Source organism: Camelus bactrianus, chromosome 9 (genome assembly GCF_048773025.1).
Source record: "Camelus bactrianus isolate YW-2024 breed Bactrian camel chromosome 9, ASM4877302v1, whole genome shotgun sequence".
Lineage (NCBI taxonomy): Eukaryota > Metazoa > Chordata > Mammalia > Artiodactyla > Camelidae > Camelus > Camelus bactrianus.
Genome location: NC_133547.1, coordinates 10,755,562 through 10,781,099, shown reverse-complemented (window position 1 = coordinate 10,781,099; position 25,538 = coordinate 10,755,562). Strand labels below are relative to the sequence as shown.

Here is a 25,538-nt window from a genome sequence, read left to right as displayed (position 1 = left end):
GGGATTCCTGGGTCATATGGTAAGTCTATTCCTAGTCTTTTGAGGAATCTCCATACTGTTTTCCACAATGGCTTTCCTTGCTTCCCTCTCCCACTCTCAATGAGTCTTAATCATTTTTGCCATTTATATTATGCCGAGAAAAAAATGAATACTAAGAATGAGATAATGGAAAAACAAAAATAGATTTCTTTTGCTTTCAAGTAATTCCACACCAAAACATTTTGCTGAAATGATTTTAATCTACAGATTTAAAAGACTCTTTAAATGATACTCAGAATACATTATAAATTTGGTTTTAAAATAGATTTGAATTTTAAATAGAACTTACAATGATTTCAATAAATCAAGTGCTCCAGAACACAAATGTGGAGGTGCAACAATTATCCAAGGAGATAAAGAGGATAAAGATTTTCTTCAAATATGGAAAGAAATTAAATCTTTCTATAGTAGTGACCTCTAAGAGCTATTCTCCTTTATAGACTACTATATTATTGTCAGTTTCATATACTTTTACATTATGAGAGTCCCCATAGGAAGAAATTTCTGGAGGTTTTCCCACATATACACAGCGACATTTTCTGTCATGCTTACATCTGCAAAGTATGGCAAATCCAGGTTCAGATTCTTATGATCAAAGGGCTTCATAATTGCCTCCTCCATACACTCTCTGAGATCAGTCGAATTCATAACCATTCCTATAACAGGATCAATCTTTATAATTGTGCCTATGGCCAGTTGGATTGTTGCATTTCCTGAAAAGTTTCAAGTTTTCTTCATTACTCAGATATTTGCCATGGAGCCAATGGCTCCAGCTGAAGGATACAAGGCAGGAAGCCCGCCCTGGAGGCAAGAACCCCCGGAACTCATCTTTTTGCAGGCAGGGCACCCAGCCAAGGCCTCTTTACTCCACCCGACGCAGGGCTGGGGTGGGAGAGCCTCCCTCCACTGCTGTGCAGTGGGGGCGGTGCCCAGAAGAAGCCAAAACAAGCACTTTGAACACACCAATCATTAGTAGTGAAACTGAATTTATAAAAACAAAAACAAAACACTCCCAGCAAATAAAAGTCCAGGAGCAGTCGGCTTCACAGGGGAATTCCACCAAACATACAAAGAAGAGCTATTACCGTCCTTCTAAAACTATAAAAGAAAACAGAACAATCCCGAAATCATTCTATGAGACCACCATTAGCCTGATACCAAAACCAGCAAATACACTACAGAAAAAGAAAAAGGCCAACATCTTTCATAGAATATAGACTCAAACATTCTCACAAAATATTAGCAAACTGAATCCAACAATATGTATAAAAAGGATCATACACCATGTTCAAGTTAGATTTATTCCAGGGATACAAGTCTGTTTCAATATAAATTAATCAATGTGATAACACCATGTTAACTAAAGGAAGGATTAAAATCACATATCACATGATCATCTCAGTAGATGCAGAAAAATCATTTGACAAAATTCAGTACCCCTTCATGATAAAATCCTCATTAGGGAATATATCTCAACATAATGAAGGTCATTTATGACAAACCCACAGCTAACATCACACTCAAAGGTGAAAAGCTGAAAGCCTTTCCTCTAAATTTAGGAAAAAGACAAGAATGCCCACTCTTGCAACTTCTATTTAACATAGTGTTGGAAGTCCTAGTTACAGCAATCAGACAAGAAAAAGAAATAAAGGGCATCCAAATTGGAAGGGAAGAATTAAAGCTGTCTCTATTTGCAGATGACATGATACTCTATATAAAAAATTCTAAAGTCTCCACCAAAAAACTATTAGAACTAATGATGAATGAATTCAGCAAAGTTGCAGGATTACAATCTGTTGCTTTTCTACACACTAATAAAGAGCTATCAGAAAGGAAAAGGAAAAAATCCCACTTAAAATTGCATCAGAAAGAATAAAATGCCAAGGAATAAACTTAACCAAGGAGGTAAAAGGTCTATACTCTGGAAACTATGAAACAATGATGAAGGAAATTAAAATGATACAAAAAATGGAAGGATATCCTGTGCTATTGGATTGAGAGAATTAATATTGTTAAAATGGCCATCCTGCCGAAAGCAATCTAGGGATTTATCAAAATACCCATGACATTTTCCACTTAACCTGAACAAATAATCTAAAATTCATATGGAACCACAAAAGACCCTAAATTGCCAAAGCAATTTTGAGAAAAAAGAACAAAGCTGGAGGTATCACCCTCCTAGACTTCAGGTTATACTACAAAGCTACAGTAATCAAAACAGCATGGTACTGGCACAAAAACAGAGACATAGATCAATGGAACAGAAAGGAGTCCAGAAGTAAACCCATGCATCTATCGTCAATTAATCTATGACAAGGGAGGTGAGGCTATACAATGGACAAAAGACAGTCTCTTCAATAGGTGGTACTGGGAAAACTGGACATCTACATGTAAAATAATGAGATTAGAATATTTCCTCACACCTTTCATAAAAATAAACTCAAAATGGACTAAAGACCTAAATGTAAGATCTGAAGCCATAAGACTCCTGGAAGAGAACATAGGCAGAACACTCTCTGACATAAATCACAGTAAATTTTTTTTTTTTGGATCTGTCATATAAGGCAAAAGAAATAGAAGCAAAAATAAACAAATGAGACCTTACTAAACTTAAAAGCTCTGCACAACAAAGGAAACCATCAACAAAATGAAAAGACAACCAACAGAATGGGAGAAAGTACTTGCAAATGATATGAATTACAAGAGGTTAACATCCAAAGTATATAAACAGTTCATACAACTCAATATCAAAAAGAAAAACAACCCAATCAAAAAAGGAGCAGAAGACCCAAATATACATTTTTTTCCAAAGAAGACAAACAGTTGGCTAATAGGCACATGAAAAGATGTTCAATTTCACTAATTATTGGAGAAATGCAAATCAAAACCACAATGAGATATCATCCCACACCAGTCAAAAAGTCTACAATTAACAAATATTGGCAAGGATGTGGAGAAAACCCTTGTACACTGTTGGTAGGAATGTGAATTGGTACAGGCACCGTGGAAAACAGCACAGAAGTTCTTCAAAAAACTAAAAGTAGAACTATTATATGATACAGCAATTCCACTCCTGGATATACTTGGAAAAAATGAAAATGCTAATTTGAAAAGACACATGCACCCCAATGTTCATAGCGGCACTATTTATAATAGCCAAGATATGGATGCAATCTAAGTGTCCATCAACAGAAGAATGGACACAGAAGATGTGATGTGTACATACACAATGTGATGTTACTGAACCATAAAAAGAAGGAGATTCTGCCATATGCAGCAACATGGATGGCCCCAGAGAATACTATGCTTAGTGAAATATGTCAGACAAATACTACATGATGTCACTTACATGTGGAATCTAAAATTAATACAAACAAAGATATATAGCAAAACAGAAACAGACTCACCAATACAGAACGCAAACTAGTGGTCACCGGAAGGAAGAGGGAAGTGGGGAGGAGCATATTAACAGTATGAGATTAAGAGATACAAACTAATATGTATAAAACAGATGAGCAACAAGGATATATTGTATAGCACAGGAAATTAGAGCAATTATCTTATAATAACTTTTAATGGAGTGTAATTTGTAAAAGTACAAAATCATTATGCTGTACACCTGAAACTAATATAATATTGTAAATCAACTATACTTCAATTTAAAAAATTAAATAAAGTGTATGAGGAAAATTGAAAGCCATTTGCATAAGGGTAGGTGGTAAAGGGAACACAGAGCTTCCCTATCTCCCCAGTAGGACTTTCTAAGAACCCACCTCTGGCCCAGAACCTTTCTGAAACAGTTTCAGTTCAGCTGCTAAATATTTCTGAGAAGTAACTTACTTCCCATTCTGCCAAATTCTCCTACCTCCTAGAGTTCCTCTCCTTCTCAGGCCTTCAATATACCCAATTACCCCTGTTACACTATAGATTTAAATCGCTTCTGAGGTGGAATCACCACCTAATCAACATTTACAATATATTTCATGAAATATATTTCAAATTCAAAACAATTAATTTCAAATTCATGAAACAAATTTCTATCTCTATGTAACATGCACAGTGATAAGTCCTATGGGGAAAATGAATTAAAAACCATACTTCCTGCACTAAAGGACCCACTGTTATCCACCCAGGTTCGTAGACTCTAATCAATAGAAATTGATTAAGAGGCCAGACGAGAAATTCAGGCATGGCTTTACTGGGGCTCCTATGCAGGAGCAAGAACAAGTAACAGGTTCCCTTGCGCACTCCCTGAGGAGGGGCAAGTGGGTTCTTAAATGGAGTGAAGGTAGGGGAAGCCCCATGGGTGGGGCTGGAGGGGTGGCTTGGGTGATCTGCCCACCCCCTTGGTGGTGCTGTGTGCAGGGATCATGTGCAGTAACCTATTTTGCTCCCAGTACCTTAGACTGGCAGTTGGGTTTCGGTCTTTTTGTGTCTCATTGTTGATAATTTGCTCCAACTGCACATGTGAGCAGTTATTTTTGGTCCCTTATAGCTTCTTTGTATTCTGTTGCTCAGAGAAGACGCTTGTCCAGGTGCAAGCACTGCAGCAAAGGGTCCCAAGTCTCAGGTCTGTCTCATGTCTGCTTTGGAATGAAGACACGTCACAAGATGGACGATGTCTTTGGAAATATCTTGAGAAGGACCATGTAAAATATATTTTCAAGGTCAGTTCTAACCTACAAAGCAATTTTGCCTTGTTTGTGACCACAGGAAAAAGGGTACCCACCTACATTCAAATCAGGACTCAGCAGCTGCTAGCAGAAGCTACAGCAGTGGAGCTAACCAATAAGAAACAAGCACTTCCCCATGTCAGCCTCCCTGTCAGGCTTGGGAGATACATACAAAGAGGAGCGCGCTAAGAGGTGTGTATTAAGTGCCTCCTGTTTACCAGGTGCTACGGCAGGGACTGGAGACCTAGTCCCTAAAAATGGAAAAGAGTAGCCTGGAGAGGAAAGAAGCAGCAATCACAGCTAACTCAGCCTATCCTATTCCTGGGGCTTCCCTGGCTAAATTGCCCCAGCTTTAGCTCATTTTCCCCAGCCCATTCACTCTGTTCTCCATTTTGATATTCAGAGTGATCTCCCTAAGTCACAAATCTGATTACGTCAATGCCCTGCCTAAAATCTCCATCACCTTGAGGATAAAATCTGTTGATGAAAATAATCAATGAACAACCAATAATAAGAATAGAAGAGTTTTATTTGAGCCAAACTGAGGACTAGCCTGGAAGCCGGCTTCCCAAGTTACTCTGAGAAACTGCTCCAGAGAAGCAGGGTTTTTAGCACAGTTTTATATGTCGTCAGCACAAAGAACACTGAACAAGTCAGGGATCCATTTCTTCATGGTTTCAAAAAAACAAAAACAAAGCAGACCAGCACATACACATACAGTACAGCCTTGGCACCTGAGAATGGAGTCTTAGCGTCAAAGGAGTACCAACATTGGCGTCCAAGGAAGAGTGACATTTAATCTTTATTTTTAATGTGGACATTCCTTACTCCTGGTCACTGTGCCCTTTTCTTTAATAATTAGAGCAGATATTCAATGTACATTTGATAGGTCACAAACAGGCTGTTTTAGTTAGCATAAAATTCAAGTTAACTCACGTATAAGCCAGAATGACATCCCTATACCTCAATATGTGAAAATTTCTTTCATCAAATCCAAAACTTACACCCAGCATGCCAGGCTTTTCATAATCCGTTCCTTGCTTATTTTCAACCATTATCCCTCTGTGCTCTGTTACAACATACTCACTACCTTCATTCCTTGAATAGAGGTACTTGCTCACATCACTGACTTTACACATGTTATTCCCTCTGCCTGAAAGGCCCTTCCCTCATTTTTCACTTCCCCTTTAGAATTTAGCTCTTGAAAAAAGAAAAAGTGGGGCGGGGAGCCTTCTCTGACTGGTCTCAACACCTCCACACTTATCCCAGGATGATTTGGAAGGCCTTCCTCTGTGCTCCTGTAACACCTCATCTGTCCCTCAGTCACAATACTCTGTTCTGTAATTGTCTGTTTATTGACTCTCTCTCTCTCACAAGACTATGAGCATCTTAAGGGCCACTAAACTTAGTTTTTATTCCTATTAGTATGCCTAGTACCTTACATAATGCTTTGTATCTAGTAGGCATTCAGGAAACTAAATACTTATTAAGGGATTGATTGAATGAATGAATGAGAAGTACCAAGCATTGGCCAGAATCCAAGTGTGAGACACATGGGAAAATCTTCAATTTAATAAGTAGTCTTTGGGTACCTATAACGTAAGTAGTATCTTGCCAGATACTTTAAAAATCAGAAACAAAGATGTAGTTTCTATCCTTAGGCTGCTTTCAGAAGAGGGTAAGTAAATATGTACTCAGATAGGGAACAAGGCATAAGGACAATGCAACAGGTGCTGTTAAAGTTATAAAAAAAAAAAAAAAGGGCTTTGGGGTGGCCATGGGACCACCACCTGTTTCCTAGAGTTGTTCTTTCAACTGCCCCAGTTATGCTGTATAGGTAAGAATGAATCTTTTCTACTCAGTTCAGCCAAGTCTGACTAACTTTTCAGTAGGAACTAAGAACAGGAACAACAACAACAAAAAGTACAAAACAATTCTTTTTAAAGACAGAAACTGTCAGTCAGCCAAGTATAACTGAAGCGTAGCCAGAGAACTCTCTTGGCTATCTCATGCTTTGCCTGAACTTCCTTGGAAAACAGATCCAGCTCCTTAAGCCCCTGACCAGTTCCCAGGGGTTTGGCCTGCCTGACTTTCCCTTCCCTTTCACTAATCCCTGGGCAGTGCTGAATGTAAACTCTGCAGGTCCTGATCACCATGGGGAGGACAGCCCTGCTCCCTGTTCTCTAGGGCTCTACTCCTGAACTTTAGTCTGACCTGAGCCTACCTGGCAGCGGCCTCCTTTGATCTAACCAGAAATCACTCTCATTTTGAGACTCTAGAATTTCTTCTGCTGCCTGAAACTCATCTTTTCTCTCTTTCTTTTTTATTAAAAAAAAAAAAAAAAAAAAACCCTCTGTGGAATATATGCCTTAGCCTGATCTTTGTCAAGGATGTCTTAATATTTTTCACCAAGGGCAGCATTAGGGCCAGGCAGGTTCATCTTTCAGAGGTCTTCCTCGTGTCTATCCTTGCCAAAACAATAGGAAACAGCTTCTTTTCCTTCTTCAAAACCTCTTACCCAAACTCTTATAATGCCAGTGGGATTATAGATAATTCTAACTAGTTTTGCAAAACAATGTGGCAATATTTGTCAAGAGACCAAGTAACTCCTTTGACCAAATTATCTTTTCACTTTCAGAAATAGAGCTCAGGGAAATAACTAGAATGCAGAACAAACTTAATGGAAAAAGATGTTTATTGTAGCAATATTTAAAAGAGAAAAAACTGGAAATAACCCAGATGTCCAACAGTAGGGAAATTATTAAGCATGTTGTGAATCATTCATTAATATAAAGTTAATATCTTAACTTTCAAATGTTTGTTAAAATTTAAACAACATGAAAAAATTAATAACAAGCAAAAAGAATCAGTATTCAAAGCTATATACATAATATGATCTCAGTAAGCAGAAAAACAGGCAAAGAAAAGGTTAAAAATATTCATGTCTCCAGGTAGTGTGATTAGAAAAATATTTCACTTTACAAAATTTCTATAATAAACATGTATTGCTTTCACAATCGGCAAAAAAAGTATTTTTTCTTAAATATATGCCCTCTTGTGGACTCAAGTTAGTATAGTACCTGTTGCATATTGGGCACTTAAAAATATAAACGAAAGAAGTGAGCTCCTACTTGCTGCCTGAGGAACACGGCGCAGGGAAAGGTAACTGCACGCAGAAATGAGGAGGCCTAGCTTTGAGACACTGAGAAATTATGTCCTTTCCTCATCGAGAAAATGGAAGGAGCACCTGCCTAACCCCCTCAGGAGACTCTGGTGTGAAACAAAGGAGATAATGCCTGTGACATTTATTTTGTAAATTGAAAAACTCTACACAACAACTAAAGACAAACAGTGAGGGACTGCTGTTATTTTTGCCCTTCTCAGTTTACTGCAGAACGGGAATGATATAAACCTGAAGCCCACAGAACAACCACTCCTCTCCCAGAATAGTTTACCAGTTTCCCCACTTCTCCAGGTGCCCCAAGAGTAGGTGTCTCCTGGGGTGGCATCTTGCAGAACTCAAATTGTTATAATGTCAAAGAACCTAAAACATACAATAAAGACCTTCCCTACCTACATCTGGAGTCTCTTTCAAGAGACAAAAACACGCTTCATGCCCAATATAGTGCTGGCTTCCTAAAGAATACGTCTAGAATACCTCTACCTCCACTTTCTCCCTTCTAGCCAGTTCTGCACTTTATCATCAAAATAATCTTCCTGTATCTTTGAATCATGGACTCCTTTACAATCATATGGTCCAGACTCCTTACTTTAAAGATGAGGGATCTAAGGCCCCGAAAGTTAACGTCAAAAGAATAAGTCACTGAATCAAGAGCCTAATACTAATGTCATTGCCATCCTCAAAAGCCTTCAGATAAATTCCAAACCCCTTAATGTAACATTCAAAGCCCTTCACACCCTACCCCACCTACCTATTGAAACTGTTCTCCCTCTAGTCTCCCCCACAAACCCTTGAATCCAATTGTTTCTTTCTCCATCCCTTGAACTTATGCTACATGGCATCATCTCAGATGTTTGCCTGTAATGTCCCTCTACCTTCTTTTCCACCATTTCCACATGGGAAGGTTCACTTGCTCAGGAAGGCTTCCCTGACCAGCTTCACACATAGGGCAGCTCTCCAACCTTTGAACTCCCAAAGCTCTCACTGTCTGTTGTACCTGTTGACCTGTGTTTAATTACATGTAGTCCTGACACTGCTATTTCTATGTTCACCTGCTTTATTACCTCTCCCTCCACCCAGACCAAAACCTCCTTAAGGGCAAGGATTGTACTTTATGTTTCTCCTCATTCCCCCGTCACTGCACCTACCCATGACTAAGAACATTTACTGAGCACCTACTCTATGGAAACTGTTCTTTTAGGTACTTTGTGTAATGTTACTTCATTTGATCCTCACAATTTTCCCAAAAATGTGAAAACCAAGGCTCAGAGAAGATGAATAAACCACCAAGGTCATACAACTAAAAAGTGATAGAGCCATGAAGGGAATCCAAGTCTCCCCAGCCTCGAAAAGCCTTTAGTCATAAATTGTGCTGCCCCTAACCCACCAGGCACCTTGCAATGGCAAGTGAGCCGGAACTGCTCACTGCTGACTGAGCTGGTCCCAGGGCCAGGCAGAGAGCCAAGGTACACGTGACAAGAAACAGAGCAAGCTTGACACACCCCTCCTCTGAGCACACATCAGGTTTCCCTGGGTCCTGGCAGGGTCTCCTTAGCTCCCCGGCATTAACCCTTTACCCTGTGCCAATCTAGGCAGCAGCCCCACTCTGTTTCACAGATAGCTCATCTGGGAGCCCTGACCAAATGGGGGAGACAGCAGGAAATGAAAAGCCAAATTCCTCTGAAGGAGAATCAGAAAAGTGATTCTTGAGCAACTGGCTCCCTGGGAGGGAGCCCTTCCTTATGGCCACCCAGTTTCAGCTCTTGTTTTCCTTTCGGGGCCTGTCAGGCAACTTTGGGATTGCAGGATGAGACTGTGCCAAAAGCTCTGTCTAACAGAGCAGGTTGGAAGAAGCCCTGACATTGTGTAAACCCTAGGTTGGCAGGAGGACCTGGGTCTCCCCTGCCTCGCCCTGACCCAGGGCCACATCTTCCACACGCCCACATGGAAGCAGGCTTCCTTGCTCTGGTGGTAACAGCTACCATTTATTCAGTGCCTACTGTGCGCCAAGCACTATGCCCAGGGCTTTAAACATTCATCTCAATTAATTCTTCTTAATGTTCTGTGAACTCCACAATCTACTGCAGCTGTTAAGGACACAGGATGTGGGATCCAACTGTCCAAAATCAGAATCCCAGCTTCACTACTTACACATTACATTAACTTGGACCTGCTACTTAACTTTTCTGTGCCTCAACTTCTCAACTGAAAAAGGACAGATACCCCACTAATTAATTCCTAGAAACATACGAAGATTAACTCAATAAGGATAAAGTGCTTGGCTACTTTTAAAACAATTATGTGGGCATCATCTACATTTTACAGATGTAGCAACTGAGTCTTAGAGAGCTTAAGTCACTTGCCAAGGTCACACAGTTAATGAAGGACAAAGCATGGATTTAGATCCACGTCGGGTCTACCTTACTCCAACCGCACATGGACATCTGATACATCCCAGTGCTTGAAGCCTCTCTGTCTCTCTCCCTGTCTCTGTCTCTAACTCTAAATCTAAATCTATCTCTTGCTAAACTGTACTTAGGGAGCAGTTGGGTGGTGAATGAGATACAATAGGACCCAGGTTTTACTTAAGTTCCCAGGGTCATCCTGGAGAAATAGAAATGTGGGGGTCCCAGAGACAACCCTAGGAAAGTGGGTCTGGAAAACTTTCACTCACCCTACCCCCAGTGAAGTACATCAGGCTAAAGTGAGTATCAAAGGCGGTATTAAAGGGGAAAAGAAGTCACACAAGGGTACCATGAAGTCTTAGCAGATGGGTTTTCAGCACAGAGGGGTGGTCTCACCTGAGTTGACTTGGGGTCTCAGTATGGTCAAGGGGATACGAGCTTAGTATGGGAGCGTTAAGGAAAAAAAAAATGTGTTACAGTTGTTTTGAGCATTTTTGTGCATCTTTTTCTCTACCCAACGCTTAGCTACTGCCCAACCTCCTGGTCTGAATGGGTGAAGAACCTGTTTCTCCCTAGAGACAATTCCACAAGGCCTCAAACTTCCCTGAGCTTTCACTGCTACTGTCCTTATAACATTGGCTAACAAACCCTGTTTCCAGGTCCCCAGGGAACATACACTCATTCTCCATCTCTGGGAACTCTTGTGGCATGCTCTCGTATCTCGAGGAGCCGAGAGACAAGCTGAAGGACCATCGAGCTGCCATCCCCACCACATCACCTATCACAGCATTTCCTAAGGAGCCCACCTTCCTACTTGCTGTGGTCACTGCACTGCTGAAAAGGAGAGTTAAAAAGTGCAAGGAGATGGGCTCTTGCTCCAGGAGAGCAGTCTCCTCCATCAGCTGCTCCAGCACCTGACCTCACTTGTCTGGCTCCGAGAGTCCCCAAAGGCTTACTAGTGAGACACAGTTGGGTACTGTGGGAATTCGGTCCAGAAAGCTTTGTTCAAGAAAAGCCCAACTATTAGCTCCTGTGATCAGGGACTGAATTACATTTAGCTTTGAAGTTCAGCACCTTGCAGCTGGTAGGGAGGTGATAGTAAATGAAATTAAGTTGTTTTTACAGGTCAGACATCTGTGGCCTGCTTCCTGCTTCTAACCTTCCCAGAACAGGGGAACCTTCCTCTGTCACAGAAGCTCTCAAATCTCTGGGTCCCACCTCACAAATCCAAGAGTGGTGATGGCTAAATAATCAACACCTAATTTCTGAGAGCTGATCTCAGGCTATTCAAGCAGGTCTGGTGTTTCATGCTCCACTCCACACACCGTCATACGTTACACACCCAAGAATAAAATAAAGTGAATTTCAGACTGGATTGAGGAAATTTCTAACACCTTTTTAATCAGCCCTTTGACAACACAAGTTACTAGTACATTGCATAAAAAGCAGAAACCCAGCTCCTGAATCACTTCCCCTCACCATCAACTGCCACTGACCCCACTCTGACCCACATGCACACACCCAGACACATGTAATACACTCCTGCTCATTCAGAGAACCCATTCTCAACTCTTTAGTGACAGCAACATAAAAGACATTAGGACACCACACAGGTTCACACGTGTGTTATGCAAGACCCCAGACTACATTAAGAATATAACCCACCCTTTACCATACGTGAATGCTGGGAGCTAGAGTGTGCGCATATGTCCCTCTGAGCCCTGAGTGTTCTGTCAGGTTCTCTGGGGAAAGAGGAAAACATGAAGCAGAGACCCTGGTGGCTGTGAGATGCGAGATGAATTTGCTGCAGTTTGTTTCAGGAAACCACAGGCAAGAAACAGCCAGGAAAGTTATCAAACAATCATAGCCCACTCCGGAAGCTGAATGTGATGTTCCAGGATGCTGGGGGAGGAGGAGGCTAGGAAAGGAAGTCGAATCACAACAACACAGGCGAGGTCCCAGCGATGGCAAGGAAGCTATGAACTAGGCCCTCCTTGCCCAGGGCCACGGGGGGCTCCTAACTCTAGAGACTCTCCTTACCACACCCACAGTGGACATCTTCAGGCCACTGAGACACAGAGTTGTGCAAGAAGAGACACAAACAGAACTCAAAACCTGCTCTTTTGGCAGGAGGCAGGCATGTGAGACAAAATAAAAAGAAGTGTTCAGGTGTCTGCCACAACTTCCCCATCCTCCCTTCTACTAATCATAGAAGCAGAACTTGAGAGCAAAGATTACCTCACCCAAATCCAACAATTTCCTGATAAGAAACTCAAGTCCAAAGTGGGGAAGTGACTTTTTTATGGTAACAAAGAAAAGTGGTCACTTGGCTCCAGAACTCAGAACCAGCTCTGCTCACTCTGACCGAGGCCCCTCTCCACCACCCCCCACCTGTGGATCTCCCCAAGGCCACAGTGTGGGAACATCCCAAAAAGTGAACTGTATAAACTCTGCTGTCTTCACTCAAGGTGCGCGTGTAACTGATCAGCCCTCCAAACTTGCTAGTGGATGATTCATATTTCCTCCTGTTTACCTGCACTGCCCGGCTCAGAGCCCTTAGGGAGAGTAACCCTCCATCTCAGAAAAGCTGTGGATGCATGTAGACCACTGTGTGGGTGACAGGATTTCCACTTCACATGCCAGGCTGACACTCCACTATCCCCACCTCTGCTCTCAGCATGTCCCTGCTCCTGATGGGGTGAAGCAGCTGAACTTCATGGAAAGCCCCACCTCTCCATTGGGTATGGCTGGGCCTGAGAAGAACTGCAGTGCAACTGCTCCTCTCCCAGCACTGATCCCCCACTGGGCACTGAGACACACAGATGTTGCCCTGCCCTCCCCCGGGTGGTAAGCTGTCCACCTGGGACAGGCAGAGAAGTGAAACCCACCCCTGAGGGAGAGTGAGTGGGAAGGGGTATAAAAGAGGAGAAAAACAAATGAAGGGTGAAAGGAAAATGTGAATAAAAGATGCTGTCTAAAAATACCTCCTCTAGCAGAAACGTCAGCATGATTCCATCCATTCTCGGAACGGAACGCACCCTTCCAACAGCCCAGAGAAAGAAAGCATAGACTACAGTGCCGATTTCACAGAAGGACAAGCCTCAAACTGCAGGTGGCTAGAGAAGACAAGGTTCCATTGCCTTCCGGAACCCAGATCTCCAGCCCCAGCTCAGTCTCAGATATCAGTGTTTGAGAAATTCTGCTTTTGATTGGTCCAAGGTAGACCTATACAGCTCAGCTTTTTATAAACATCCCAGGCAACTGATTCAGATGGTCTGAGGACCACTCTGTGAGAAGTCGTCCCTCATCACTTCCCCACAGGGCTGCTGAGTGGTTAAAAGCAAAAGCTAGGAAGTCCCTGGCTTCAAATTCTGGCTCAAGCACTGCAGCTGCAGGGCCTTGGACAACAGACCACACCTTAGTCCCCTTACCTGCTGTGTGCGCCCTTGTGAGGATCAAGTGAGGTCATCTGGTTATTTAAAGTGTTTAGCACACTGCCTGGCCTGCAGGAGGGACACAATATTTGTTGACTATTAGTTGTTCTATTAGTACACGACTAGCGACACTAGTTGTCAATTGTATTGTAATTAGAAAGCAAGCCAAATTTGTTGACTGTTAGGAGTTCATACTGCAATATTTACATATAAAACTCATTATTCCCAAGAAATTGACAGGTCAAGTAATTTTTAAGCAATAAAGAGCCTTCCAAGGAAATGTCTAGACCTCGCAGCCTAGCTACTAGCTTCATCCTTCTGAGTTACTTCTTTCCCTCTGAACTTCCAGTCTCCCTATTTTGCCCTGTGGATGCTGCTGGTGTTCTTAACAAACCTTATATTTACATTGTGCATTATGTTTCATAATGAATGTTAAAGTGTTTTCTAGTGTGTTTTGATTGTCCACCATTCTCTACCATCTTTCTCCAGAAGTCCTTCCTTCCCTCCACCCCTCTCGATTAACAGCTCCCATTTTCTGAAAGTCTTACAGGCAGTTAGTATGTGACCACCACCCCCCCCCCCGAGTTAAGAATATCTACCTGGCCAAAACTCTGAAAAGTCACTCCAATCAACAGAGAAAAGGTTGATGGAGAGTGGAACTCAGCCCTGTGCCTTGTGCTGAGGAGACCAGGTTGAGCAGTACTGCACAGGGCTCATGCCCTCTTTTCCACCTCAGCCCCCACGGCTCAGTGGCTCCAGCCCCATCTCCTTGTAGAGCTTATTCCCACTGCCCGTACAGTATTTCTACCTGCAGAGTCCACAGGCATCTTATCTAAACATATCCAAATCTGAGTCTGCATCTTGGTCCCTAGACAACCACCCCTCATCCTTGTCTCAGGGCTAATGACATCTGCTCACCCAAGAGCCCAAGCTGGACGCAGCTCTCACTCATTTTCAGGCATCCTCCTCACCACCTCTCCTCTCTGGTCACCCACCCAGCCCTGACAGTTCTTCAGAAAGCTCTCCTGTCCCTTGCTCTCCATGCCCTCTGCTCCCCCTGTTCTGATCTCACATTCTCATGAGAACTGTCCACAGTCACAATTCTCCCAACAGAACAGCTGCCAGAGTGCAGGTCCCAAAACACAGATCTGACCAGGTCACTTCCCACTTATAGCCTCTGGTAGTTCTTCACTTATGAGAGTCCAAACTCCTTAGGCTACTCCTCAAGACTTCCACAATTTGATAGGACCCTATCCCTCCTACCACCAAAGAGGGCCCAAATAAGACCAGGCCAAAAATACTTACCCTCTTCACTCTATTCTAAAAGACCAGCAGCTGGGTACATGATACCTGGGAGTGGGTCCTTTCACATAGACATTAGTCAAGTTTATTTTATCTGATGGTGGATCCTCGTGCCCTGAATGATGATACAGATTTCAATGAGGAAGAGGAAAGAAAATACAGGGCAGGGCATTTGAACTGTAGGGCTTGAGTTCATCTAGTCTAATCTCTTCATTTTGCAGCAGACAAAGCTAAAATCTAATGAAACAAAGCTACCAATTCAAGATCAGAGCTTAGTCTCCAGCCCCAGGACCTAGGTCCCCTGGCCCACAGTTCTGCTTCCTCTGCCAACAGGTCTATAAGACTCTCCCAACACAACTGTCTGGGATTCCTATAACCCTCCCCTTTCTCTGGATGCAACCCAGGACCCCCTACTCCATCCTATAAGCCTGCAGATTCTAGGATGACCAAGAAGAAACAGAACAGGAAGGCTCAAGCTGTGGCACTGGTTCAGGGTGAAACACCTGAGGACAAACACAAGGGCCTTTGATTATAGGGGAAAAAATAGGTTTATTGTCTTGTTGGGTGGAACCAAACCACAGCAGGATCAAGGAAACCAGTTCTATGCCCAGAGATCAGGACTTGGCCCTAACATACCAGAATGGAGAAGGGGGAAAAGAGAAAGAAATACATACTTTAAGAAAATAAAGGCCTTACAACAGTTCTTTCTCACCTCTGGTTTCTGTTTTTTGTTGTTGGTTTTGTTTTTTTTTTTTTCTTCACATAGGCCTCTGAGTCCCCCAGGATCTAAGAGGGCCACGCAGGAAAAGGAGTGGTTCCCTGGAGGGTGGAGGACTCAAGATGAAATTTGATGGTTCCATTATGAGACTGTTAGAATATTAGAGAAAAATTTCCCTAATTGCAAATTAAAGAAAAAAAAATCCACCTCTCAATAAAGGAAAGTACCCTCCTGCAAAATACAGGGGACTCATTTGGAGACTGGGGACCTGCCCATCTCAGTACTGCAAGAAACAGGAGGAGCGAAAAGCAGAAAAGCCTGAGCTTTAAACAAGTATTTCATGAGCACATCCTCCTCAGTCACCAAGTCTGGAGCTACTTGATATGATTTCAGATTGCCAGGATGTCTTAGATCAGCCCATAAAATGTCTCTGACCATATTCCTTGATGCCTATAGTCATTCCTCTGGGTTTGATCCTTTGAAGTGATTGAACATTTAGACTGAAGGACAAGGTCTCACGCTTACCCCCAGACAAAGCCTATCATTCCTCCCTTCCTGCCCTGGCACAAGCTGCTCCTCTCCCTGTAACATCCTTCTTCCCCCTTCCCTTGCCCTCGGCAAACTCAAATGGCATGCTCTCTCAGAGAACGTGAAAGGGCTCCTACAGGCAAATGTGCTCCCACAGTTCGTTGAACATACCTCTATTTATAACACCATGAAGTAATGATATTTAATTTTCTTAATTTTTAAAAATTAAGATAAAGTATGAAAAATAAAACTATCACCCACATTCCATTTTCCACTCATAATCTAGACTTAATCATTGTTTAATATTTTGGCATATTTCTTCCAGTCTCCTTTTCTGGGTGGCAGGCTGTAACTTCCTGGAATGCAAAGATGATATACTTCCTGACCCCGTGCACACATCTCTGGAGGTTAGCAGTCCAAAGCGTGTCACTGGGCTACAATCAAGGCGCTGGCAGGATGGTATTCCTTCTGAAGACCCAAGGAGTGAATCTGCTCCCTTATCTGATCTGGTTTCTAGAGACCACCTGCACTCCTTGGAGCACAGTCCCCTTCATCTTCAAAGCCAGTGACAGTCGTTGGAGCCTTTCTCACGCTGCATCATTCTGACCCTGACTCTCCCGCCTCCCTCTTTCACTTATGAGGACGCTTGTGATTACATCGGGACCACCTGGATAATCCAGGATACTCCCACCATCTCAAGATCCTCAACTTTATCACATCTGCAAAGTCCCTTTTCCCATATAAAGTAACATTCACGGCTTCCAGGGATTAGGATGTGGACATTCGGGGAAGACCATTATCTGCCTAAACTTTACCCACACCCAAAACTTGCTTTGCCTTCCTTCTCCTTCACTTTCCTTCTGATCCAGAGGCAGGAGCACAAGCTTCAAGGTGAAACACACTAGTTCTGTCATTAACTGGCTGGATGAACCTGGACCAGTCATTTTACCTCCCTTAGCCTCTTCTTCCTCACCTGTAACACAAGGATAACTCTTACTGCACTAGGAAATGACAGTGAAAGAGTATCTGAGACATCTAAGGCATTATACCCGGTACATGGTACGTGATGAGCCCTCAGGAAACATTCCTTTCAACCTGTGCCTTTCTCCACCCCATTTTCTCTCACCCGTGTCCATTTTCTCCTTTGTCTCCTTTCACTTCAGTGACTTCTTTTATTCAGCAAAGAAGGTCATATATCCGTCTCTTGTGATTCTGCTTCAGTGCCTCTTGGGATGGAGTCTGATCTCACCCAAGGTAGCTCACTATATTTATACAGAGAGAGCTGTTTTTGAAAAAGTCCTTTTATGGTCACATAAAACTTATATATATGTCCTCATCACTTGTACCTGCCAGTTCTAACTCTTCCCTGTTAATTTCTATATATGCTTCCTTATTTCATACTTTTTCAGTCTTTCTCTTCACACTCTGTAAATAAGGATAGTGCACAGACAAAAGTAATGCCTGGGCCACAACAGGGAATTCCTTAAGCAAGATGAATGCATTTTGCAAGACATCCCCTGAAACCTGGTTCTAGGATTGGCTTTCAGCAAAACCATTTAACTCTAGGACACATTCCCAGATCCCCAGGTACAGTAACTGTGACAGAAGGAAGCCACATGCCCTCTGGGTATTCCTGCCATTGCACTAAGACATTTTCCAGAACATTATTCATGAATTACTGCTACCACTCCTGGCAGGTAAGCCTTTCCCTAATGTTTTTGTCTCCAAATGGCCTACCAGGACCCTGGCTAGAAGACGCTTCCCCCCAGATGACCATAGCGGCACCTTTGCCTGTTCCCATAGTTACAACAACTCACACTCACCATGTGCCGGGTACTATCCTAAGGGCTTTATATGCAGCTATAGTCTTCACCAGAACTACCATGAGTGTTATCATCTCTGCTTTTACAGATTAAAAAAAACTGAGACAGAGAAGTTAAATAATTTACCCGACATCATACAACTCCATAATTTAACCTCATCTACCATGCAAATAAATGTTAATAATTTTATCTGGGCAAAGGAAATTCTAACATTTCTGGGGTCTCCTGAATGAAATCTACTTTCCAGAATGATTTTGCCCCCTCTGTTTTCAGAATTCAGCAAATATTCAACATTGTTTTCTGTCTTATCCTTCACTTACACACCTGTTCCCTAACATCACACTCACAATCACACATCCCTTCATAAGTGCTTGCTTTTATGAATATCAGTCTCTTTGGGGAAGAAACAGGGTCAGGTTTCCAGGTGCAATGGGGAGTCATTTTTATTGAATTGTCAACTATTTGCCAATAGTCATTCTCTAGCCATAGAAGTGGTGCACTACGAAAAGAATGTGTAATGAAAAGGAAAAAGAGGATAAGGAGTCCCTGGAAGGATCACAAAAGGGAGGAGATTCTAAATTCAGAAACAGTCATAAAACACACCCAGAATTTGTGGCCTTTGAACAATGGCAGCCCCACCTGCCTCTTTTCCATGCCTATTGGCCTCTGACTTCATTCTCAGCCCACCCCTCCTGGCCTTGACTTCTTAGACCAATACTAGGGGCCTGGGACCTAGGGCCAAGCCAGAATACCCAGCACTGAGCTGTGTGGGTGGAGGGAGCAGAAAGCGAGAAAGTACTCAACTCACAGGGGCCTTGACTCATCTGTGTACACATCACTTGGGCACAGAATGGATTAGCGAAGAGTTGTTATGCAGGACTCTTGGTTTAAGGGGTTTTACTAAGGAGTCAACTTCCTCAGTGCTGTTCTGCTGAGAGCAAAGGGGTGCGTGTGTAAGACGTCAGCTCTCTCCCAGTGTTTCTAACCCATTCTCTATGAACCCCCAGGGTTCATTCCTTTATCCATAGGTCACTTATTTACTGAGTTGGCTTCCAGGAAAAAAAGTCTCAGTTGAATTCTTTAAAGACCCATGCACTCAGTTCAGTTCAAATGTGTCTGTCATCTTAGTGATGATCAGACACAAATATCTTTTAAAGGCTCTGGAGGAAGTTTTGACAAGAGCTTTTGTACCACACACCATCCCTTTGAGGACACCTGAGCTACAAACAAGACAAGGAAGGAACCTCCTATGTGCTGAGACCTTTATGTCTGTACCTCATCTAATGCTCACAATGACCCTTTGAAGTAGGTACTACTATCCCTATTTTGCAAATGAGAAACCAAAACTCCAAGAAGATCAATTAATTTGTTCTATTTTAAATTTTTTTAAACAGAAGTATGGTTGATTTGCAGTGTTGTGTTAGCTTCAGATGAACAGCAAAGTGATTCAGTTTTATATATATATATATATATATATATATATATATATATATATATATATATATATATATTCTTTTTCAGATTCTCTTCCATTATAGGTTATTATAAGATATTGAATACAGTTCCCTATGCTATATGGTAGGTCCTTGATTTAACTTGTCCCTTACTCAAGAACTGGTAGAAGCAGAACCAGAATTCAGATTCACATATTTCTGAATTTAAAGTTCATATTTTCACTCTATACCATCCTACCTACCAGAATTTAAGGAAAGGAAAGATGGTGGCTTCTAACAGAAATACTCATAAAAGGCCTCAATGAAGAGACAGGATCTGAAATGAGCCTTAGGATGAAAAATAATCCAGGAGGTCCAGTAGGAATGGAAGGGTATTATAGGAAGAAGGAAAAGGATCAGAATAAATGCAGACATGGGAACGTAAAATGTTCAGGGTTCAGGTCTTACTATAGAGACCAAGGGAGCATACTGGGGTCATGCTTCGGGGATTTTGAATGGTGGCTTAGGAATTTGAACTTCATTCTACAGATGATAGGAGTCACTTAAAAGTTTTGAGAAAGTCAAAAACAATGCAAAAAAAACACTTCCAGGAAGGTTACTCTGACAATATTAGGTATGATGACTTAGAAGAGTGGTTCTCAACTTTGGCAACTCATTAATTACCTGGAAGTTTTCTTATTTTGCTTTTCTTATCTTTTCATTTTAACATAATTTCAGACATTCAAAAGTGTTTCAAAATAGTTCCAATATACCCTTCACTCAACTTCCCCAAATATTAATGCTGTAGGTAACCACAGAGATTATCGAAATCAGTAAATGACTATTGATATATACAATGAACAAATCTGCAGATCTTATTCAAATTTCATCGACTTTCCCAATAACAGCCTTTTTCTGAACTAGGATCCAATCTAGGATCACACACTGCATTTAGTTGTTTTGTCTCCTAAGTCCCCTTTAATCTGAGCCAGTTCCTCAGAATTCCTTATACCTTCCTGACCTTCACGTTTTTAAGAGTATTAGCCAGTTATTTTGCATAATGACCCTCAATTTGAGATCATCTAATATTTCTTAAACTTAAACTTAGATTATGCAATTTTGGCAAGAATACAACAGAAGCAATGCCATGCCTTCTTAGTCCATCATATCAGGCCCATGATATCAATGTCTCATTATTGGTGATGTTAACTTTGAACACTTGGCTTAGGTTTCTCCACTGTAAAATGACTACTGTTTTCCTTGGAAAATAAATTTAGTTTTTAAACTACCAGTGCCTGGGCCACACCACAGAGCGATCAAAAGAGCCTCTCTGGGGATAAGGAACAGGCATTGCTAGGTCTAGAGGTCCTGCAGGGGATTCTAACTAGCATCCAGGGTTGGAAACCACCAGCTGAGACAAGAAGATTAGGATTCTGGAAATTAGAAAGGAAGCCATTTCTTGGGCCTCTCTTTTTAAAAGAACAGCCAGTTTCAGGCACAGATAAATATCTCTGGACTTTGGCATGAACCACGGTAGAGGAAAGGAAAGGCCAAAAATCCCCTGATTGAGAAAGTGATGGGAGAGTAGATTGCTGTCCAATAAAAGAGAAAGCAGGACGCTAAGTGAAGTGTCCAGCCCTCCTGGTCTATTTTCTCTCCAGACCTCAGAGAAACCTTTGCAGCAAGCACACACCATATAATTTTACTGTCATGAGCCTGATGTGAGCCCCTAAGTGCCACTGAGGGAGGGAATTATGGATCATGTTATATAAATATGTGACCACATATGCAAAGATGAACATTTCCAGGTACAGTTGGTTGAATAATTTACAGACTCTAGGTCAGAAGTACATGACTTGCTTTTGACAACCTTGCCCTCCCTACCTGGTCTTTTGTCTGTAATCTCTTCTGAAATAAGAGAGTAAGGACCTTGTTATAAATTTCATGAAATAGGGAAGTGTACACATCTCCTGTCACCAGGCTGTTGAAGCAATGACCCTGCACTCAACTTCCTTAGTGTTATTATCTTGGGATTTCGAAAATGAGATTTCATCGGTCCCTTCCTTGGAGGGGCTATTAAATAACATACAAAGGGAAACAGCAATTTACCCAAAATGCAGAGGCTGGAAGGAACCTGACAAGAACTAGTCCTGAAATATTCACAAAAATGCCAATATCTGGTGCTGCTGGTGCAGGAGGGCAAGGTTGTTTAAGGGAATGATAGGCAATAAATGACAAAAGAAAAGGCAAGGAGCACTCTAAAACTCAGGGAAGACTAAAACAAGAGTTAATTCAATCATCCCTCAATTATTACACAGCCAGTTATCCCTAAAGCCTCTCTGTGGGTCTCACTAAAAGGGCTGGGACATAAGAAAATGCTAACAGACAGGTGAAATAACTTATAGAAGCGTGGGAACAACTAGTCAGGAATTGCTAGGGAAGATTTCATAAAAGAGGTAGAATTCAGGTTAGACCTTTGAATGGTTAAGTCTTAGGGAAACAGAGACAGAGAAACACCAACCCAGAGAACCATGTGTCAGGCATTACTGTAGATGCAAGTTTTGAAAAGGATTTCAGAAATGAGAGTGGGTTTGCATATGTTATTTTATTTACTCCATTCAACCACTGTATGTGGTTATTTCATAGGAGGATGGTGATCCTCAGAAAGATGAAGTAACTTGCCAAGGTCAGTGGAGGATCTGAAATTAGAAAGTAGGTATGTCTAACTCCAAAGCCCATGCCAATACCACTATCACTGAGAAAGGAACACAGTATGTTTAGGGAATAGGAAGGAGTAGGGACAGCTACAGAGGAAAGACAATTATGAAACAGGGAATTTAAGCAAGCTTGCAAAAGTGGAACCATGTTGCACAGCCGTGAAAATGAAACAGAGACATTTGAAATTGATCCTGTGGTGAAAGAAGAGCCGCTGAAGGTTTTGAATAAGGGAGTAACCAAAGTGATGACTTGAGCAAAGACCAAACCAGATGGTGGTGAAAATGGGAGTTCTGGTTCCTAAGCTACAGAGATGCCACTATAATAGTAAAGGGGGCTACGTGATTTAGTGCAGCAAGAACTGGACTGAGAGTGAGGAGCTTGGGTTTAGATGTAGAAAGCTAAGTGATAGAAGTCATGTTCTCTCTCTGGACTTCAGTCTCTTCCTCCATAAACTGGGTGAAGTGAGAGTTAATCTAAATGATCTCTAAGGCTTTGCCACTCAAAGTGTGATCCACCAACCAGCAGCAACAGCATCATCCAAAAGCTTATTAGAAATACAGAATCTTAGGCTCCACCAGAAGAATCATATCTGTATTTGAAGAAGATTCTCTGGTGATCTGTAAGCACATTAAAGTTTGAGACACTTCTCTAAAGTGTCTTCCAGTTCTAAAATGCAATAGTTTCAGACTCTATCACTTCACAGGAGAGGGAAAAAAAAAAAAAGTTTACCTAGTCACTTCACCTGTGCCCTTTTCCTGATAATGCTAACCTCATCTCTGATTTGCCCACATTTGGGTAGTCTTGGGAAATACCAGTGGGGCAGCGCTGCCATCTTGTGGCCAAAATCAGTAAATGCACTTTTATCACCAATTAAGGAGCTGGGAGGATTGGCTCTTCTTGCATCAAATATCTCCACTTACTAAACATGACTCATTCCAGAGACTTTAGGAAATGGATTCAAAGACAGAGGAGAGGCTGGCCTTGAGTGTTGGGTAATACTTGTGGGGCTGAAGGGAAGGTTAACAAGGAAGTCCTCCCTGGAACCCTCCAGACAGGAGTGAGAAAAGGTGGTGTAACTTTGTTCAAGCCAAGAGGAGGGAAGAGGCAAGACATGGATTTTTATAGGGTTTTGGCTTTTTTTTGGTTTTTTTGAGCTTTGCTCTTTTTTTTTTATTGGAGTACAGTCAATTACAATGTACTCATTTCTGGTGTACAGCACAATGTCCCAGTCATGCATATACATACATATATTTGTTTTCATAATCTTTTTCATTAAAGATTATTACAAGACATTGAACATACTTCCCTGTGCTATACAGAAGAAACTAATTTTTAATCTATTTTTATATATAGTAGCTAACATTTGTAAATCTCAAACTCCCAAATTTACCCTTTCCCACCGCCTTTCCCTGCTAATCGTAAGATTGTTTACTAAGTCTGCGAGTCTCTTTCTGTTGTGTAGATGAGTTCATAGTGTCTTTTTTTTTTTTTTTTTTTTTAGATTCACATATGAAGGATATATGGTGTTTTTCTTTCTCTTTCTGGCTTTCTTTCATTTAGAATGACAATCTCCAGGTCCATCCATGTTGCTGCAAATGGCATTATTTTACTATTATTATGGCTGAGTAGTATTCGATTGTATAAATATACAACAATTTCTTTATCCAGTCAATGTTGATGCACATTTAGGTTACTTCCATGTCTTGCCTATTATATATAGTGGTGCTATAAACATTGGGGTGCATGTATCTTTTCGAATTAGCGTTCCCTCCAGATATACACCCAGGAGTGGGATTGCTGGATCATATGGTAAATCTATTTTTAGTTTTTTGAGGAATCTTCTTACTGTGTTGCATAAAAGCTGCACCAAACTACATTTCCATGAGCAGTGTAGGAGGGCTCCCTTTTCTTCACACCCTCTCCAGCATTTATTGTTCATGGACTTTTGAATGATGGTCATTCTGACTGGTGTGAGGTGATACCTCACTGTAGTTTTCATTTGCACTTCTCTGATAATTAGTGCTATTGAGCATTTTTTCATGTAAGGCATAGTTTCTGTTTGCTCATTCTTACCCGCTCGATTTCGGATTGTTCTTGCCTATGGACGTGCTGGAGAGTTGAATGTAGGCTTTGCTACTACAGAGTTTATAAAGCATCTGCAGGCGGCAGGCACTGTGCTAGACAGTGGAGACTGTCCTCGATTTGAAGGCTCAGACTCAGTCTGAGCTTGGTCTGATATAACCCACTGATGAGGCTCCTACATGGAAAATTCTAACGAATTCTTCCTGAGGTGTCTGTCCTCAGGAAGCTCAAGTCTAGCCAGGGAGATGACATACACTTCATAAAACTTAGAGATGTGGTGGAACCAGATTTCAGAAGTGATGGGAGTTCACTGTGGACTGTGAGTAGCTTAAGGCACTCTGGGTTCGGTGGAACCGGGGCTGGGTCTCCAGGGTGGGGTTGGATTTGTGCTGGTGGAGGGCAGAGCAGACGGCATGGAGCTAATTGGGTGGGGATTTTTGAGGCAGGGGCTGTTTATTATTCATTTTTATGTTCCTGAAATTAAGTAGGGCCTGGCACTTTGGGAGTGCTCTGTAAATGTTTGCTTATTTGAATATTTCGTAACTCTTTAACTAGGCCTGCTATGTCAGAAAGCATGTGAAAGTGCAGTCCAGTACCAGAAAGGAAATTTTTCTGACAGAAGATCACGCACACACATGGAGCTGAGGGGGTGCTTTGCTTTCCCATGGAGTCATCCACCAGTCAGGTGTAGTAAGTGCTGATGTTCTGTACTCCTAACATTTGCTCCAAGTAGTATCACTTCCTCTTTTACCCTTGGGCTGTTTCCAAACAAGGTGTGACGCCAAGAGCCTCAGCAGCCTGGACAAACACCTCCCCTGCTGCGGTTGCTGTTTCTCAAACCCTCTTGGACCTGAAGCCTAGAGGGTCTTCCACCAACCCAGTTCCCTCTCCTTTAGGCAGGAGCGCTTAGGCCACGGCCACCTTCCTGACAAACGAGGAGGCCTGCTTTGACCCAGTGCTCCAGGGCAGGGTTTGGGGCAAGAGAGAAGAGCCTCTCCTCCTTGGTCCTCTCTGCTTCCCACCTTACGTGGCCACAGAATTCGGGGAAATTATAAACAGCCAGGACGCAGCAACTTCCCAAACAACAACACTGCTGTTGCCGACATTGTGCCAAGGATGAGAGTGGGGAAGACAGAGGGGAAACAGACCGTATCATCCTCTCTTTGCCAACCTTTAGCATTCACTTTCCTGCCAGATATTAA

At 42.1% G+C, this 25,538-nt stretch overlaps 1 long non-coding RNA gene across 1 annotated transcript in view; it reads right to left on the bottom strand.

Moving 5' to 3' along the window:
• The window catches only part of LOC141578587 (uncharacterized), a 107,197-nt gene that overhangs the window by 75,364 nt on the left and 6,295 nt on the right, over nucleotides 1-25,538 (bottom strand). The window lies entirely within an intron of this gene.